The following is a 5,835-nucleotide window of genomic DNA, read 5'->3' on the forward strand; positions in this document are numbered from 1 at the left end:
AACATATGTTTCGAACATAGCGTGATGCACTAATGTTTATCCACCATTCACTTCATTCACCAACTAGACTAATTTAATTAGTCATATTAGTGAATTTCTCTTTAGTCATGTTAGGCTACAAAGCAGCACTTGACATGTTCATATAATTGTGGGACATATGACATGATTTCACAATTGTATTAAAAAAAATTGTGAACCAATGTCAATTCTTGATTGTGGCTGCTGATTTTAACTTAGGACCTTTTTGGGTTCATATTCCCTTGGCAATTAGAGTTATTTATTCACAGAGCAGTTCTGAATTTTTGAAAATAAATTTCAAACAGATTCAAAGTAGCATATGTGAATTTTGTTAGTGTTGTTGTTATAACAACAAACAATTCATCGTTTCAGTCGTAAGATGTATTTCTACAGCTTGATTTATCCTTCTTGTATTTAGGGACAACGAAACCTCAATAAGTAGTTTCTTCGGTAGACATAGCAGTTGAAACGTCTTAAAGTTGTTGTTTTTGGATTCCCAAACTGTTGTATTTTGGTTTTCCAAATTCTATCACTACAAGAAATCATCCATTTAGCTAGGAATTATACCTAGGAATCCAGCTTCCTCGCTACAGATAATGCATACCGAGGAAAGTTTCCTAGGTAAGCATATTTGACCGTTTGACCATGCTTAGCTAGGAAATGGAGGTGGTTACCGAGGAAATATTTCCTAGGTAAGCATATTTGACTGTTTGACCACTTTGGATGATGCTTAGCTAGGAAATTGAGGTGGTTACCGAGGAAATATTTCCTAGGTAAACACGTGGTACAGCTTTTTGCAGGAAAAGGTAACATTGCAGCTGTGTGTTAACGTGGAACAGTGACAAAAGCCTGGCAGATTTAATTAATGCAGGTGAACGTTGAGTGCACAGTTGTGTTAATTAAGGCTAAAATAAGGTATTGGTCCCTGCAAAATAGGTCAGTTTTGGTTTTAGTCTCTGCAAAATTTTTTTTATAGTTTTTGGTCCCTGCAAAAATAGGTCAGTTTTGGTTTTGGTCCCTGCAATTTTTTTTTATAGTTTTTGGTCACTGCAAAAATAGGCCAGTTTTGGTTTTAGCCCCTGCAAATTTTCTTTTATAGTTTTTGGTCCCTGCAAAATTTTTTGTTTTTGGAAATAGTCCCTGACCCCAATTATGTGATGATTTGTCACTTTTTATAATTTATATAACAATAATTATTTTTTAATTAAAAATAATAATAAAACAGATACAATAATTATTTTTTAATTTATAAAAGTGACAAATCATCACATAACTGGGGTCAGGGATTATTTCCATAAACAAAATTTTTTGCAGGGACCAAAAACTATAAAAAAAAAATTGCAAGGACTAAAACCAAAATTGACCTATTTTTGCAGGGACCAAAAACTATAAAAAAAAATTTGCAGGGACTAAAACCAAAACTGACCTATTTTGCAGGGACCAATACTATATTTTAGCCATTAATTAATTGGGTTCTTCTATATATATATATATATATATATATGTATATATGTGTGTGTGTGTGTGTGTGTGTGTGTGTGTGTGTGTGTCTTTCATTAATATTTTCAACACTTCTTTACATCTTTCAGAAAGAAAAAAAGAACACTTCTCATTGCAATTTTATTTTTAATATTTCTACTGTATTTTCTATCTCTCCCATTCAACAATTGTTTTTGCATATTTTTTTCCACATAAGGTAACTATTTTTTTAACTGATTTAAACTTTTATATTTATAAATAAAATATTAATGTAATATATGTTATATTATTTTTTTTTAGTTAATACTTGGTTCCATTTCCTATTAAAAGTTATTGTTGTTGCTGCTAGCTGCTACTTTTTCGAGCTGCATTGTTATCAGATTATATTTTTTGAGGTTAGTTTTTCTTATTTATTTAGAATTATTAGTAAAAGAAAATGTTGAATTAGCATTAAAACTGTTTGTTAATAACTAATAAAAGATGTTAGTAAAATTGTTGTTTTTTTAAGGAAGTAAAATTGTTGTTTTAGTTATTGATTAAAATATTAGTTAGTCAAAACAATGTCATGTTAGTAATTATTTTATATATTTTTGCTACAAAACTCACGAGAAAAAAAATATTTAGTTATTTTTGGTGGTCCTTTTTTTCTTCTAGTATATTTTTGATGTGTTTTTACAACCCTTAGTTGATGATCTGAGAAGGTTGTGGGTTGGTGAATTGACGTACGATATTATCATAAAAAAAGGAGAATTTCACATTGAGGGCAACTTTAATGTGGACTATTAACGACTTTCCTGCATATGACATGTTGTCTGGATGGTCGACTCGTGGTAGATTAGCTTGTCCTCATTGTATGAAAGATACAAAGGCATTTTACTTGAAAAACGGAGGAAAGAATTCGTGGTTTGACTCTCATCGTTGCTTCACACCAGAGAATCATGAATTCCGGAGGAAGAGGAATCAGTTCAGGAAAGACACGGTAGAAAAAGATGGTCCACCTCCTAAGATAACATCAAATGAAATATTCCGTAGAGTCAGCACTCTATGGAGATTTCCAGATGTTGGCCAAAGAGTCAGATACGAAGGATATGGTGAAGACCACAATTGGACCAAAAGAAGTATTTTCTGGGATCTCCCTTATTGGAAAGACAATTTACTAAGACATAATCTTGATGTTATGCACATTGAAGTATTTTCTTAGTTACTCATTCGTAAAGGTTGGTATCTCTGATTTTTTTGTTGATCTGATCCCTTTTAAAACTAATACTGCTACGATGACAAAAAAACATATGCAGGGCTATTTTAATCGCTTCATGTGATTTGGTAGAGATATACTACAAGGTGTTGGAATATATTTAACAATTTTCCTTTGGAAATTCAAATCACAAAGACAATTGGGGTTTCTAGAACTTTTGGTTACATTGCATATGTTTGTTTCACAAAATGTTACAAATTCAACTCACTAGGGGTACAATAATGATCCTTAGTGTAGGGGCACCTTAGTTTCTGAACGTAGGTGTTTTTGTTTTTGCTTGTACATGCGCATGTGACACTTCACCAAACACCAACATAGACAAACCAATTTGCGAATGTAATTAACCGTGGACGGAGAGCTTGATATATAAAGCGAAACTAGGGTATTCATGAATGTAATTAACAGTAGGACTATTGGTTATTTGATATGAATTTCTTTGAATACATGAGATTAAGTTATCAGTCAATTTTTGGTGACTGGGGCGGGTATTGGCTCTGTTTGTGGCTGTCAGCTGTCTGTTTTTAAGTGTGTGGCTGCTACTGTTATGTCCCTTTTCAATTGTTGCTGTGCGTGTGGTGGGTCTGTGATTTTTAGGACGTTTTTAGCCAATGTGTGAGCAGTTTTTATTTGGTTTTGCTACTATGAGGTGCTGCTGTTTTGTGCATAGTTACTGTGATCTGTTTTGTTTTTGTTGTGTTATGCGGTTGAAGATTACTTGTGTTCTGTGTTTTTAATTGATAATATAACATGTTTTTGATAATTAAATACTAAGATTAGTGGCCGGCCTATAACATGTTTTTACACGTATTGCTAAACTTTGTGAAAAGGCCGGCCTCTAATACTTGATTACTTGAGTCTGTTCATCCTTCATTTACCTTTATAGAACCTATAATACTTGATTACTTGAGCCTGTTCTACTTCGGCTTTTATAAAACCATTATGCAATTACATACCATTGTGCTATAACTTTTCAAAATTAAATAATAAGAATAAAAACAAACCTTCACAATAAACATATGGTAAAAGTATATGAACTTTGTACATGTTTTTATATATACGTATATATTTAATTAGTCAGTTTATGTAATTAATTAACTTTTTGTGATAAATTAGGCAAAAGATCTTGGAAGAGATCCCTATGTAGACGAGCTTCATCGAGAAAACCATATTATACATGGTACGGATGTCTACGTTGATGATCGCTCCTATAATACACAGGTGAATTTCTACTCTGACAGTATGCTGGGTGTTGTGTGATGTTTTTGAACTTTCATTACATTCTGCCAGGAATATTCATGTTACTATTTTTAGTTTTCTGTTTTATTTTATTTTGCATCCGAAACCATAATAATAACCTGGCCCTGTTCAAGCTTGGTGGCTTAGTTCAAATCAATTATTCTTCTTCATGTCTGTTATTTTATTAAGAATCTTATCAGTTTCAGTAAATTAGCCAAAGACGAATAGGTTATTTTGTGGGGATAGGAATATCATGGTTTCTTTACTGAGTTGCTTGATTCATAAACTGAATTTTTACTTGTCCTTTGTCTTGCAGCATTTTGTGCATGTGATGTTAATGGAGCAAGAGTTGCGGGACAAGATGGAACGGGACGCTGAGCAATATAGAGCATTTCAAGAAAGCGTTGATCGACGGTTTGAGGAATTGATCGCAAGCACATCAAGGTGACCGGGTGTTGAAGAATATGGTTCAGATGAGTCGGACAATCCCAACATTGAGGAGGATGAAAGTGATGCACCAATTAAATATGATGCTTCAGATGAGAAGAATATTTTGACTTCTTTATTTAAATATGATGCTTTAGATAGTTTTAGGATAGTTTTAGATAGTTTTAGGCTAGTTTTTAGGTTCCATTTTGGCTGGTGGCCCTTTGTGTTCAATTTTGATGCAGGGATATGCTATTGTCGGCATCTTTTTTGCTGGTTGTGGCATGTTGTATATTCCTCGCATCATGATTGGGTCTTGTTTTTGGGGTTTAGGTGTGCCGCATATATACGGTCCCTTTTGTACTTTCTTCCGCGAGTTGAGGGTGTGTCTTACACCCTCTCGTCGATGAATATATTTTCCGTTTATTTGGTTATTGGAAATGTAAAATAATATTTAAAATTATTATTTAATTAACATAATTTTAGGGGAAAATTTGTATTTTTTTTAATTTTTTAGTAGTTTTCCGAGGAATATTTCCTAGGAAACAAATAATTAAATATCCTGAATTTTTGAAATTTCTTTGGTTCAAAAAAAAATGGCGCAATTTTTAAAATTTAAAATTTTTGGCGCAATAATATTTTAAATTGAATTTCCAAATTTATTTTTAATTGTTTCAAAATATTTTAAATTGAATTTTAAATTTTGTTTTTTATTTTTAATTGTCACATCGACTGAACTGTGACAGTGGTGGCAGTATTTGACAGTTTTTTGCAGGAACGTTTCCTAGGAAATATTTCCTAGGTGTGTCCTAGCTAACTGCTTCCTCGGTGAGTCCTCGGTAAGTTCCTAGGGACAACTATAAATATACCTAGGAAGTGTTTCCTCGGAAACTTCCTAGGAAAGCCTCCATACCTAGGAATTTTGCTTCTATTCCTAGGAAATGTTTCCTAGCTAACTTCAATGTTTCTTGTAGTGTATTTTCTACAGAAGTTTTTACTAGGTTGAATCACGACCAAGTCGCTCTCTTTCAAACGTTTCGTGGCATTGCCCAAAATTGTGCAAGGCAGACTATCAACCACGCCGCCTCCAAGATAAAACAAGTCCAGCTACAACTATGCGGTTAACTACTGCACTATAGAAAACCGTTCGAGAATTACACCTTCAATATGGTACTAAGACCACCATTTTAATACTGAAACCAATATGGTATTGTAACCACTCTATTATGGTGTTGAGACCACTCAAATATGGTATAATTCTTAACTTCTCCAAATATCAATATGGTATTTCAACCACTCAAATATGGTGTTACGACCATTCTAAAATCTAACTTCTCCATGATTTGAAGAAGAATATATATATCTTTAAGATCATTCTTATTATACCGAAAAGGGACTATGATCTTAAAATATTATTTATT

At 32.8% G+C, this 5,835-nt stretch overlaps 1 long non-coding RNA gene across 1 annotated transcript; it reads left to right on the forward strand.

The window, feature by feature from the left end:
- The first annotated feature begins 2,689 nt into the window (after window positions 1-2,689).
- Window positions 2,690-4,848, forward strand: LOC146954128 (uncharacterized). Its single transcript, XR_015011870.1, has 3 exons — window positions 2,690-2,714; window positions 3,866-3,970; window positions 4,305-4,848. It is a non-coding gene; the product is annotated as an uncharacterized LOC146954128 (long non-coding RNA).
- Window positions 4,849-5,835: the final 987 nt, after the last annotated feature.

The sequence above is a fragment of the Medicago sativa genome, chromosome 1, assembly GCF_051527215.1.
Source record: "Medicago sativa cultivar Bolivia chromosome 1, Bolivia_mono, whole genome shotgun sequence".
Taxonomy (NCBI): Eukaryota; Viridiplantae; Streptophyta; class Magnoliopsida; order Fabales; family Fabaceae; genus Medicago; species Medicago sativa.